At 49.1% G+C, this 13,589-nt stretch overlaps 1 protein-coding gene across 3 annotated transcripts in view; it reads right to left on the reverse strand.

The window, feature by feature from the left end:
* Positions 1 to 13,589, reverse strand: part of ST3GAL3 (ST3 beta-galactoside alpha-2,3-sialyltransferase 3) — a 1,489,309-nt gene that overhangs the window by 1,191,799 nt on the left and 283,921 nt on the right. The window lies entirely within an intron of this gene.

Raw genomic sequence — 13,589 nt, forward strand, 5'->3', positions numbered from 1 at the left:
CAACCTCTGTTCCCCAGTCCCCCTGTACTGAGCCAAGTCCATCGCACCATTCTCTCCACAAGCCCTGCTCAACCTCTGTTCCCCAGCCCCCCCATACTGAGCCAAGTCCATCGCCCCATTCTCTCCTCCTGCCCTGCTCAACCTCTAGTCCCCAGCCCCCTATAATGAGCCAAGCCCATCTCCCCATTCTTTCCTCCTGTCCTGCTAAACCTCTGTTCCCCTGCCCCCCCCATACTGAGCCAAGCCCATCTCCCATTCTCTCCTCCTGCCCTGCTCAGCCTCTGCTCCCCTGCCCCCCATACTGAGCCAAGCCCATCTCCCCATTCTCTCCCCCTGCCCTGCTCAACCTGTTATTCAGCCCCCCCCATACTGAGCCAAGCCCATTTCCCCATTTTCTCCTCCTGCCCTCTGCAATCTCACGCCCTGCTCAACCTCTGTTCCCCAGCCCCCCATAATGTGCCAAGTCCATCTCCCCATTCTCTCCTCCTGTCCTGCTAAACCTCTGTTCCCCTGCCCCCCCCATACTGAGCCAAGCCCATCTCCCCATTCTCTCCCCCTGCCCTGCTCAGCCTCTGCTCCCCTGCCCCCCATACTGAGCCAAGCCCATTTCCCCATTCTCTCCCCCTGCCCTGCTCAGCCTCTGCTCCCCTGCCCCCCCCATACTGAGCCAAGCCCATTTCCCCATTCTCTCCCCCTGCCCTGCTCAGCCTCTGCTCCCCTCCCCCCCATACTGAGCCAAGTCCATCTCCCATTCTCTCCTCCCGCCCTCTGCAATCTCACGCCCTGCTCAACCTGTTCCCCAGCCCCCTCTACTGAGCCAAGCCCATTTCCCCATTCTCTCCTCCTGCCCTCTACAACCTCAAGCCCTGCTCAACCTCTGTTCCCCAGCCCCCCTCTACTGGGCCAAGCCCATCTCCCCATTCTCTCCCCCTGCCCTGCTCAACCTCTGTTCCCCAGTCACCCCCATACTGAGCCAAGTCCATCCCCCCCATTCTCCCCTCCTGTCCTGCTCAACCTCTGTTCCCCAGTCACCCCCATACTGAGCCAAGCCCATCTCCCCATTCTCTCCCCCTGCCCTGCTCAGCCTCTGCCACCATTAAGGCTGAGGCCCCTGGAAGCAGAGGCCTTTTTACCTAAATACTGAAACTCCCGCGAATCCGCGGGAGCTTCAGGATTTAGGAAACAAGGCCTCTGCTCCCAGCGGCCTCACGCTTTCCCCATAATGGTGGCGCCGGCCCACGGGCATCTCTTTCTTAAAGGGATGCCTTTGCCCCATGGCAATCTGCACCGCCACTGCATTTTTTTTTACTCCATTGTAATGCAAGCACCCCCTGGGTATCTCGGACATGTATTCCCAGATGCAGCCGCAGCCCGCAAGGTGTCCGCAACATAGCAATAAATACCCACAGTACTGGAGCCCGCACTGTGTCCTCAACATAGCAATAAATACTCACAGTACTGGAGCCCGCACTGTGTCCTCAACATAGCAATAAATACCCACAGTACTGGAGCCCGCACTGTGTCATCAACATAGCAATAAATACTCACAGTACTGGGACCCGCACTGTGTCCACAACATAGCAATAAATACAGTACTGGGACCCGCACTGTGTCCTCAACATAGCAATAAATACCCACAGTACTGGAGCCCGCACTGTGTCCTCAACATAGCAATAAATACTCACAGTCCTGGAGCCCGCACTGTGTCCTCAACATAGCAATAAATACCCACAGTACTGGAGCCCGCACTGTGTCCTCAACATAGCAATAAATACTCACAGTACTGGGACCCGCACTGTGTCCACAACATAGCAATAAATACAGTACTGGGACCCGCACTGTGTCCTCAACATAGCAATAAATACCCACAGTACTGGAGCCCGCACTGTGTCCTCAACATAGCAATAAATACTCACAGTACTGGAGCCCGCACTGTGTCCTCAACATAGCAATAAATACTCACAGTACTGGAGCCCGCACTGTGTCCTCAACATAGCAATAAATACTCACAGTACTGGAGCCCGCACTGTGTCCTCAACATAGCAATAAATACTCACAGTACTGGGACCCGCACTGTGTCCACAACATAGCAATAAATACAGTACTGGGACCCGCACTGTGTCCACAACATAGCAATAAATACTCACAGTACTGGGACCCGCACTGTGTCCGCAACATAGCAATAAATACCCACAGTACTGGAGCCCGCACTGTGTCCTCAACATAGCAATAAATACTCACAGTACTGGAGCCCGCACTGTGTCCTCAACATAGCAATAAATACCCACAGTACTGGAGCCCGCACTGTGTCCGCAACATAGCAATAAATACTCACAGTACTGGAGCCCGCACTGTGTCCTCAACATAGCAATAAATACTCACAGTACTGGGACCCGCACTGTGTCCACAACATAGCAATAAATACAGTACTGGGACCCGCACTGTGTCCACAACATAGCAATAAATACAGTACTAGAACCCGCACGGTTTCCTCAACATAGTAATACATACTCTCCCTCTAGTCTCACAGTACTGGAGCCCGCACTGTGTCCTCAACATAGCAATAAATACTCACAGTACTGGGACCCGCACTGTGTCCACAACATAGCAATAAATACTCACAGTACTGGGACCCGCACTGTGTCCACAACATAGCAATAAATACAGTACTGGGACCCGCACTGTGTCCACAACATAGCAATAAATACTCACAGTACTGGGACCCGCACTGTGTCCTCAACATAGCAATACATACTCTCCCTCTAGTCTCACAGTACTAGAACCTGCACAGTGCCCTCAACATAGCACTACATACTCTCCCTCTAGTCTCACAGTACTAGAACCTGCACAGTGTCCTCAACATAGCACTACATACTCTCCCTCTAGTCTCACAGTACTAGAACCTGCACAGTGTCCTCAACATAGCAATACATACTCTCCCTCTAGTCTCACAGTACTAGAACCTGCACAGTGCCCTCAACATAGCAATACATACTCTCCCTCTAGTCTCACAGTACTAGAACCTGCACAGTGCCCTCAACATAGCAATACATACTCTCCCTCTAGTCTCACAGTACTAGAACCTGCACAGTGCCCTCAACTTAGCAATACATACTCTCCCTCTAGTCTCACAGTACTAGAACCCGCACAGTGTCCTCAACATAGCAATACATACTCTCCCTCTAGTCTCACAGTACTGGAGCCCGCACTGTGTCCTCAACATAGCACTACATACTCTCCCTCTAGACCACTACCTGCCTCTGCCACCAACTCTTTTGTGTGTAAAGCGTTTTGCTAAACAGAGGGCAGGTGGTTGTTCACTTCCCTCTGCGGGCTCCCTCTCTTGGAATTGTTACCCTCTCCCCCTGCGCCTTGAACAAGATCTTCTCAAATTCCTCAGCCCCTGAAGACTTTCCTCTTTTCCTCCTACTTCCCTTCTCTCCTCTGCTAATCCCACAGTTGCTGCGATTGGTGTCTTGGGCCCATATGCATCCTCGGGCCCTGACCTCCCACACCAATTCTCCCCAGCTCCTGTCGATCCACAGCACTTGCATCTGCACAGCCTCCACTCTGGAGGTTCACACTTACACGTTCCACAGCCCCAGTCTGTGTAGCACTCAACATTCCTAGCACTTATCTGTGGCTCAACCATGAGCGCAGACTCCCCAGCACCTACCCCCTCTTGCCTCTTCCTTGCTCCACTTGCAAGTTCTGTGTTAGGGAGAATTCTCTGCAAAGGCTAATTTCCCAAACCTAGTGAGTCCCCCCCAGCAGTTTTTCTGGATTTTTGGGGTTTATTTTTTTCTCCTGCTAAGAGTGAGACTCTTTTCTCCCACTCTTAGGCATGATTTGAGAATGTCCTTTGACTTTGTAATGTGTTTTATGGGCTATGGGGTCTTTTACTCCATAGGGCTTCATGTGTTTTTGGTAAGTGTGTTACACAGCACCCTCAGTCATAGTGACCCCCAAACAGACTCCATACCCTAGGACTGACTACTGTCTCCCAGGGCATGTAAAGTCACCATTGACTTTACTAGTCTTAAATTGTGAACAGAACCAGTACAAAACATCATATTGTGGAAGTACTGGTAGGGATAATTCGATTGCCCCTGGGTCTGTTTTCCAAGGGGGCACTGTCGCGTCCCCCCTTGTCGAGTTTCTGGCTGGTGGCAGTGGTTACCACGCGAAATATTGCACCAGAATATTTCCTATGGGATTTTCCCATTCATTTTAAACGCACCACTTTTTTGGTGCAATGTTAAAGATCCCGCCGGGTTATTTATTTAATAGTTATTCCCCGGTTGGGTCTTTTTGCCAGGACTCGGTTTTAAAATGGCGTTTGTGTTCGCCTCTGTAACTCCAACCCAAGTCGAGCCCTTTGTTCCACTCTTTCTGGGTCTACAGGATGTGTGGGAGGGGGGGAATAGGCACCCTGGACCGAGTTGTCTTGGCAACTCAGGTCACACTCTTGTGTGATTGGCCCAGTGGTAAGCCGCCCGGCTCACCACTTAGCATGTTTGATTGACAGCTAGGCTGATGAATGGGGGTTTTGCTGCATAAAAGCAAGGCTTTGGGGACTGGAACTTCAGAAGTCACCACAGGACCTAAAGAATACGAAGAGGGGAGAAGCTGAACCATTTACAACGACGACACCACCGGTGGAGCCCTGCTGTACGAAACTCACCACTTTCCCGACGACAGAGAAGATCTTCTTCCAGGAGAGTCTTCTTCTCTTTGAGCTGGTGGGACCAACCAGTTCACCTTTTTCGCCTTCCTGGATCGTCTCATGGTCGAATCGCCTGTGCCAAGCACCCCGGCAGCCGGATAGCCATGCTTCACCAATACCGCGAATAAAAGGGTAGTACCTTTTAACCGGGAAACCCTGCGGCTGGTTTCTTCCCTGGCAGTGCAACGACCTCCAGCTTTTCTCCACGTCGAGATCTTCTCTTCCCCTGGACGAAGCACCGACTTGCACCCGCTGCCAGGAACAACTGGCCCCGCTGGAGCTTTCTCACCATTTCAGGTCCTGTGTCCCGCCTGGTCTCCCTTGCAACAGACCGCCCAAGGTGTCCTGTAAATCCTTGACTCTCTATCCTGGGGTGACCTCGGACCTGTTAACATTACCTTTCTGACTTGATCCAACCTTTTTTTGACTTTCCTGCAAAGACTTAGTGCATTTCCACTGTGTGATCTTGGGCACATTCCACCTTGCTCTCTCCAAGAGTGGGCCTGGCCTATGAACTGTTTGCTCTACAGTAGACCCTGCCTTTCTTGACTTGCTGTGGGTCTTTAAAAGTGTTGGTATTGTGTGTTTTTCCTATTTCTGCCTTTTCTCTCCCTTTTTAAATAATTATTGGAGTGCCATCTATGCTCACCTCTGTTTTGCTAAATAAGTGGTGTATTAACCTAGATTTGTCAAATAATTAATTAGGGAGGTGTATATATTTCTAGTGACTGTGTTTGAACTTGCTTGACATATTAGTGCCAGTGTATTTTTACAATTGTGTTTTTAAATAAATAATTATATACCTTTATACCCAAGCTCTGGTCAGCGTTTGCTTGTACTACTGTATTTCTAGCCCTATTGTGTATACTCTATATACTGCCTAACTCTTCTTGGGAGAAGTCGGACTGCTCAGCCACAGCTACCAGGTAAATCTGGGTGGTACAGACTGCTACCAATTGGGTTTACTGTAAACACCTGTAGTCTTAAACTTTTTGCAGTGGTCCCAGAGGGAACTGCACAGGTTTCTGCCTAACATTCTGAATATCACAAGGCATTGTAGGTACGTCCCTTCTACCCCCCCACCGGATCTTAAATATTGTGTTTTTAATGTTTTTTTCCCACCCTTCCTCCCTCCCTGCCCTGTGGGCACTTTGAAACAGTATTTTCTTATTGTAGATGTGCCTAACAAGCAATGCTTCCCTACAGCGCGCTGAACTGGGGAATCCCAGGACTGCATCAAACACAGTATAAGTAGAAGGCATACCTTTTCCCATCACTAAAGGGAGTACTCTACCCATCTACAGAAACTAAAAAAGGTGCTCGTCGTGGTCGTGCAAACCAAAAGAAAATCTGACCTCTGTCCAAACTACCCTACATCCTGACCCTGCCACTCATTTTACCCAACTCAGATAGACCAAGGGAATGGTTGGTCTTCGCCTGGCCTCTCCTACAGTTCATTCATTAGTCTCTTGATGTAGATCACCTCTCAGTGAGACCAATAGTCTCTGCAATCAATTCTTGTATCTCCCCACAAACACTTTTCTCTCATACTTTCTGTGGCTCCCTTTTTAGAATGTATTCCACTGTAACGTGTCGTGATACTCAGATAGTTCCCTCCCAGGCTTCCCATCCAGGAGTACTCCAACAGGGGTTTCCAAACCCTCATCATCATTCCGTCTTAGCCTTACAGTCGCTCTTCTTTTATTGATTCAAGAACAGATATGTTCATTCAGTCCCTCCTTCTAGGCTTTTCACTTCTTGGTTACTTATTTGATAACTTGTCCGGCATACTGGAATGAGGTTCCACCTCATATCTCCCTCTCCCTCTCCCTCTCTACCTCTCTACCTCTCTAGATTTTCTCTCCCTCCATCTTCCCTCCTCCCTCTTCCTCCCTCCTCCTCCCCCAGCCTGCACTGCACCTCCAGCCGGCGTAATTATGTCAGGGGTCTTCCCCTGCACATCAGGCTCTCCTCAATCTTCCTCACAGTTAAATGTGTCTCGTATTAAAGAGACATCTCCCTTTTCTTGTGCAATTGGGTTTAGTCTTGCATTGTCTTCAGCCAAAGATAAGGATGACACATACTTCAGCTTACCAGGTAGTCCCACGTATGCAACTACATTTGTTTGTCTAGGGAGTTCCTTACGGGAAAGGGAGTCCTTGTCCCAAAATGGGGAGTCTCTTCCGGTGAGGTCCCACTTGCCTCGACCGCTAGCAACAGTTTTGTGTAATTACATCTCCCTAGCCTCACAGGGGAGGACTCACCCTTGGGGAGAAGGGGCGATACCTGCGATTCGTCACATAACCGTCCACTTACAGTGGTGGCTTCCCCATCTTTACAGAGAGAAAAATCCACGTTCCCCTATTCTTTTCCCTTCCAATTTTCTGCGGTGAGACAGAATGGTTGTAGATCCAAGAACCAGCTCATTACTCTGGGATTAATTTCTTTTCTTATACTCACCCAAGCAATCTAAATCTCCTTCCTCTGAGGTAATACCTCAGGTGGACAACAATCCATTTGATTGCTCGTGCTTCTAATTCCACCGTAGCATATGACTGTTCCTGGGGAAAGAGTTCTCGGTTGATATACAAGACTGGGTGTTCCACACAATCATACTCTTGAGAGTGTACTGCCACTAAGACCATTTTGAATACATCCGTTTGGAGATTCAATTCTTTATTAAAGTCAGGCATTTTAAGGACACACTCTTGACTTAAAATGGTCTTCAGGTCGCTTGATCTTGTTTAGTCCAAACCGGTTGTATCGAATTGTTCGAGTCGAAATTGCTCGAATGACAATTGACCGGAAAAAAAAAAATATATATATATATATATATATATATATATATATATATAGTGAAAAGGTCAATTCGGACCCTTGAAATTAGGTCAATTGTTCATTCGAACAATTGTGTTCGATTAATTTGGGTGATACAGTTCAAACCAACTTCTGGGACTGCAATTTCTTTGGTTACTCCGTTTTCAGGGTGGGGGTTTGTCGTACCACTTTCACCTTCTCTGTTTGAAGTTGGATTAAGCCACTCCCAACAAAGGATCCTTGATATTTCACTGCAGACTTGGCTAAGTGACACTTGCAAGGATTTGCTCGGAGACCCGCTTCCCTCAGAGCATGGGTAATGGCGTATAGGTGGTGTAAATGTTCTGGCCAGCTGTTGCTATGTACGACGATATTGTAGAGGTAGGCCCCAAAGAAAGCAGAGAATGGTTTCAAAACGTTATCCATATGTTGCTGAAAGGTGGCAGGTGCTCCACAGATTCCAAAGGGTAAAATCTGGAAAAGGTCCTGAGGTGTTCCAGTCTGCTGGATTTAGGTAAACTAAATCCAGAGGACTGGAACACTAGGTGTCGTGATAAGCTTCTAGGCGCTTGCAGTAACCTGCACTTGCACTAACCTACTGAGCTATCTTGTGGGTATTAGAGCTTATTGGAAGCGTGGAGGAAAATGCTGAAATCAGCCAGGCCTCTCGAACTGGGTGAGCCCGCATGCTTGTAAGGGGTTAACGGCGAAGGCCCTTCTTGAAGACAAACATCTAGCTTTTGCAAGAGGCTCTACACAGTCCTTGGGAGCCAGGCACAGCTTTGCACAGCTTTGCTCTGCGAGTCAGGTGCATTGATAACACAGGAATGTCAGGCCTTCCCAAAACAACGTGCATGAAGCCTGGGAGCCCAGACTGGCTGTTTCCAGTCTTGTAACTTTCCAGGCGAAAACATGTGTACTGCCCGGAAGGGTGATCCTAGAAGCTTCTCGAAGAGCTGGTGCGTCATAATGATTGATGTGCAGCCCCTAATAAGATAACTATACCTGTGCCAGTGAGGGAGGTACTCATCCTGGGCTGTTGGTGAAAACGCACGTACGAAGAGGAACAGCGCCTGGACGACCAGCCGTGCACTATCTGGGCCAAGACTCCTAGCATCACATCCCCGCTCTGGTGTAGGACTGTGGGGGCCTTGGCCACTCCTCCCCTCCTCTCTCGAGGAGTGCCAGGCACCTGTAGCGGCGAGGGGCCCGGGTGTGATCTGATCGTACTTTCATCTACATTATCAAGGAGCGTAAGGCAAAATAATTGCATATTCATCTTTGACTGACAATTGGCATTATACTGCTTGCACTTTCATTCCCATATTATTGTAAAATGCTGTTTAGTTCTCATTAGACACTGTAGAAAATAAATGCAAGCATCATATATTCTGTGTGATTGGCTTTCTTCCAGTTCATCGTGCTTTTCCATAAACTTACTTGTGTCGGAAGGTGATTAGGAGTGATTTTCTTCCACTAAGGGCTGGTCCCAGGGGGGTGCGGGTTCTCCTTTTTCACTACACTAGGCCACTATCCTTCGGTTAAATTGAGAGTGGTGTGCGAAACCTGAAGGTGTCTCACTAACCAGTCGCCGGCGATCTGATATCCAGGTGGCCAGGACACAGCCATTGTTATTGGATCCAGTTCCTGGGGGTGGACCAGTGCAGAAGGATCACCTGGATGAGGGATCCTCGGGGAGTGGAAGTGGAACACAGACAGTGAGGCGCGGTACCCCCTTCCTCAGATCAACTCTTCCCCCATTTTACCCCGTAGGATCTTCATAAATCCTTCTCCCTGCCCCCCCCCGCTTTTTCCAACACAAACACTTTTTTATACCACGAAAAGCAACGGACTAACACCAGAGCCGTTTACCTAACCTGTCCCAACACAATGGTCAGGCAGAGTCAGGCAATTGATAATAACCACACACACCTGACAGTGCTTTCCCTTCCCCACAGGAATAAAAGGTGGAGCACGAGAGCACAGTATGACCGAGGAAAAACGCGCAAGGAGGTGGCTGTTCCAGGACAGCAGTTCAAGAGGAGGAGAAAGGCGGCGAGCCCGGAGAGGATGACAAGGAGGAAAGTGCCCTTGACCCTTTCGACCCAAGCTCACGAAACCTCTGTGAAAGGAATCGCAAGATTTGGAACTACAGCTGGCGCGTGTTGTGAAAGATGCCAACAGTGCATGAGACCCTCCTACATTGGTAGCCAAGGCAGAGAGAGGAGCTGGCTACTGTGGTACAGTCCTTGACACCTGAGACAAGAAACGCCCAGGAGTTCAACCAAGCCGGTGAGTCGGAGCAAGGCCAGATAGTGGACAGAGCTGTGTTGAGCAAAAGTTGCAAATGGCAACCTGATAATAGATGAAAGAACTTTTGAACAAAGAACCTGTGTCACTGAACTTCTGTGAAACAGGGAAAGACCAGCTGCAGAGTGGTCCGGCGCCGCATAGGTGCTTATTCGAAAGATTCTGCTTGGTCCCCTTTTGTTAAAACTACAGATACCACAGGGTCTTAGGAAAGCCAGTCGTGAGAGGTCAAAGTGGTCATACAAGGGTCGAGTAAAAAGCCCTTATACAGTCGAAAGTCTTTCATCCACAACCAAAAGGAAAGCCCGACTGGGAGCTTTAAAGGAAAGCCTCACTGGGGTCTAAAATCCGGACTTGACTAAAAGCTAAGGCAAACGAGAATCCAACTGAGGGATGCCTGTGAATTGGGGTGAACAGTAAAGCACCTGTGAAGATAGTGTTGGCAAGGGTGAACCCGGTTGAGGGAAGCCCACAGTGAAAGATTGTTTACCCCTGAATACTACAGGTGAAATTACTAAGAGTAAAGAAGCCATAGTTAGCCCGTCAGAAGGAGGCTCACAGTCAAGAAGGATCAGAGCCCGGCTGACGGGGATCATGGGGTGAAGAGTTATCACCCATCATAAAAGATTACGAAGAGGAACCTTTTGTTTTTGTTATTTCGATACATAAGGCTCTCGGGGCAAGAGACTTTGTGTAAAGAGAGTTGACCACCGAAGATCCTGATATCACTAAGAACAGTAGCCTCCTTCTGGAAAAGCCCAGTTGTGTGCTGTGCTCAAGACTCCCCTCTTGTCCTGTGCTAAAAACGTGGCGAAGGGAGACCTCGCCATACCATCCTGACTTATCCTTTTGTGAACACTTTTCTTTTCTTGTGAACATTATCTCACAATATCTTTGTAACGTAGCGGTACGGACTGGCAATCGCTTTTTTTAGTATAGATCCTTTTTATTTGACAAAACACCACTAGAACTGCATTATTATTTGATGGTCGTAGCTTGCTCCCATATCTTAGATTAAGGTTTAGATTAGGCGTTTTTCTCACCCATTTATACAGTTTAATAAATACCCTTGTGTTTTCTTTGATAACGATATACAGCGGGCCTCCCGGTTCGCCAGGTCCTCCAGGTACCTCTCTTGATAGGGGCCGGTGATTGGGCAACGATTCTTTCTCTCTTTCTGCTTCTCTGTTTCAAGGTCTCGGGGCGGCGGCGGACTCCTGCTTCTTACTGGCCCTCTGGCTTAGAAGCGACACACACTTTGCGAATGGCAAGTATCAGAGTTGGTCCTGGGGCGTCCTACCCATCACCTTTAGCTTGTGGTCACGCCACCACTGTGTTACTTGTTCCTCTCTCAGTGAACCCAAGATGCGTCTTGCATCTGCATACGCCCGTTCTCCGGTGTCTCGTACTCATGGTCTCCATCTCTCTCCGGTGTCTCGTACTCATGGTCTCCATCTCTCTTCAAGTCGCGGGCTCCACAACTAGCCTACACTCCGCCTTAAGCTGGCGTAATGAGGTCAGGGGTCTTCCACTACGCCTCAGGCTCTTCTCCACGCTTCCTCTTCATTACAGTTAAATATGCGTCTTGTATTAAAGATACCTCTCCCTTTCTTGTGCAATTGGGTTTAGTCTTGCATTGCCTTCAGCCAAAGATAAGGATGTCACATTCTGCAGCTTACCAGGTAGTCCCACGCGTGCAAGTAGATGTGTTGGTCTGGAACGGGAGTCCTTGTCCACAAAAGGGAGTCTCTCACAGTGAGGTCCTACTTGCCTTGACCCCCCACGGAGGGTTTTGCAGAGTGGGCTCTCCTCCCTACCCTCACAGAGGGTGGGGGGTTCTCCCCCTTGGGGAGAAGGGGCGACTACCTGTGATTCATCAAACTGTCAAGATGTTTTGTACTTGATGTCCCACAAGCCGCGGGCAGCATAGTGAGGAAGGATCACAGGAGTTTCAGTCCAAAACAGTTGGCGGGCTACATAATGACTAGCCACAGAACAAGGGCCGCCTGGTCATTAACAGGTTGTGCGTTTGATTGGTGGGCCAGCAGCATCAAGGACGCCAGGGCTGGTCCATTGATGGTTTAGGGGAAACTCACTGCATGTAATCACCCCCCTCCACCTCCCACCTCCCCTTCTCTGGCCAAGGACTGCCTCAACAGAGACTAAATAATCAAAAGCACCCCTTACCATAACTAAAGGGCTTTTAAACATGTCTGTAAACAAAGGGCTGGCCACTAGTGAGCCTCATCCCCAAAGCACATGCTCACCTGCATTAAGTGCTTTCTGCAAACTTAAGTGCTCACACTGTAGACAACACGCTCAATAACCGAGACAGCATGTCCAAGCTCAGTGCGTCTTTCTGGGTAATAATGGCGATGTGGCGCACAGTAAAAATTGCACGGATACACCAGCTGATGACCAGTTAGGCTCTTTACCATCCACAGTGCACACTGCCTTTGTACTGATTCAGAGCAAAATGCTTGAGAGAGAACAACAGTCCAGTACCTGGCGATGCAGCCATGCTGGGATGTGTGTACATGGATTCTCTTTGTGACTGAGCATAAAGTAGTTCATGGTGGGGCATGGAAAGGGCCTGGTCTGGAGTCCCAGACTGCCTGTGATGCTGGTGGCCTCCTGGTCCGCCCATGCCATGGAATCATGATAATAGCCACACAGCAACGGATGTGACTGCAAGGCCACAGTCAAGCAGAGACCCTCAAAGAAAAGGTGCTTCATGTGTATCATTTCTATACATCTGTCCATTTCAGGTAGTGAACACTACAGCAGTCCCGCAAACTGTCTCCTTAAAGGAGTGGGCCTGGATGGATCTAGGATGCCAATGAGGAGAAAGGAGCTTAAATGCAGTCACAGCAAGGGGAACACAGCCGAGGTACTGAAGGATGTTTGAAATGGAACAGTAGTGGAGCGGATAAGCGTCCCCAGTATGCATAGGTGAGGCCTGTTAAAAGCTATGCAGCAAAAGAGCTCCCTGCCATTTACCCCTGACAGAAGCCACTGCCCACAGGGTGGACCTGGAGGCCTAAACTGAAAGCAACAAGCAGGGGGATTCATGTACAGTAGACTTAAAACAGGTGTGGTCAGGGCCAATTCTAGGAGCGGGCAAACCAGGCAATGGCCCCGGGCACTGACGGGAGAAGGGGGAACAGCAGGGACAGCCACCACATCTCCCACCTGGGAGAACAGAAAGCCTTTGCATTTAAACACCATTTACAAGCAGCAGCAATATGCTGAGAGAGGCTCAGGGGACAACAGCCGCCTTCGAGCCATGATGCATCAAAATGCTTCATATTCTGCTGATGTTTAAAAAGGCTCAGACCTCCAACATAAATAATCTTAAAAAGCCTCACAACCTTGCACAGTATGATAATTGCTACACAGTGACACCAACATGCCTGAATGAAACATCCGGGGTTTATGATGGACAAAAAGGCCTTTGTTTGCTGGATTAAACAAAGGCCAGAGAATGATATGATAGGATTAGGTATTTATAACACGCCTGTACAGAAGTATTTCTAGGTGCCACAAGAGAAGGAAGAGCGGTGGTCAGAGGGAAGACAGGACAACAATCCTACTAGGCCTTCTATCATTCGGATTGTGTAAGTGTGACAACAAAAGTGCAGTCAGGGCAGCACGGCTCTGGGTAAGTGCATGTAAGGGCAGCACGGCTCTGGGTAAGTGCATGTAAGGGCAGCACGGCTCTGGGTAAGGGCAGTTG

This window comes from Ambystoma mexicanum, chromosome 1q (genome assembly GCF_040938575.1).
Source record: "Ambystoma mexicanum isolate Mex_15411 chromosome 1q, UKY_AmexF1_1, whole genome shotgun sequence".
Classification (NCBI taxonomy): Eukaryota; Metazoa; Chordata; class Amphibia; order Caudata; family Ambystomatidae; genus Ambystoma; species Ambystoma mexicanum.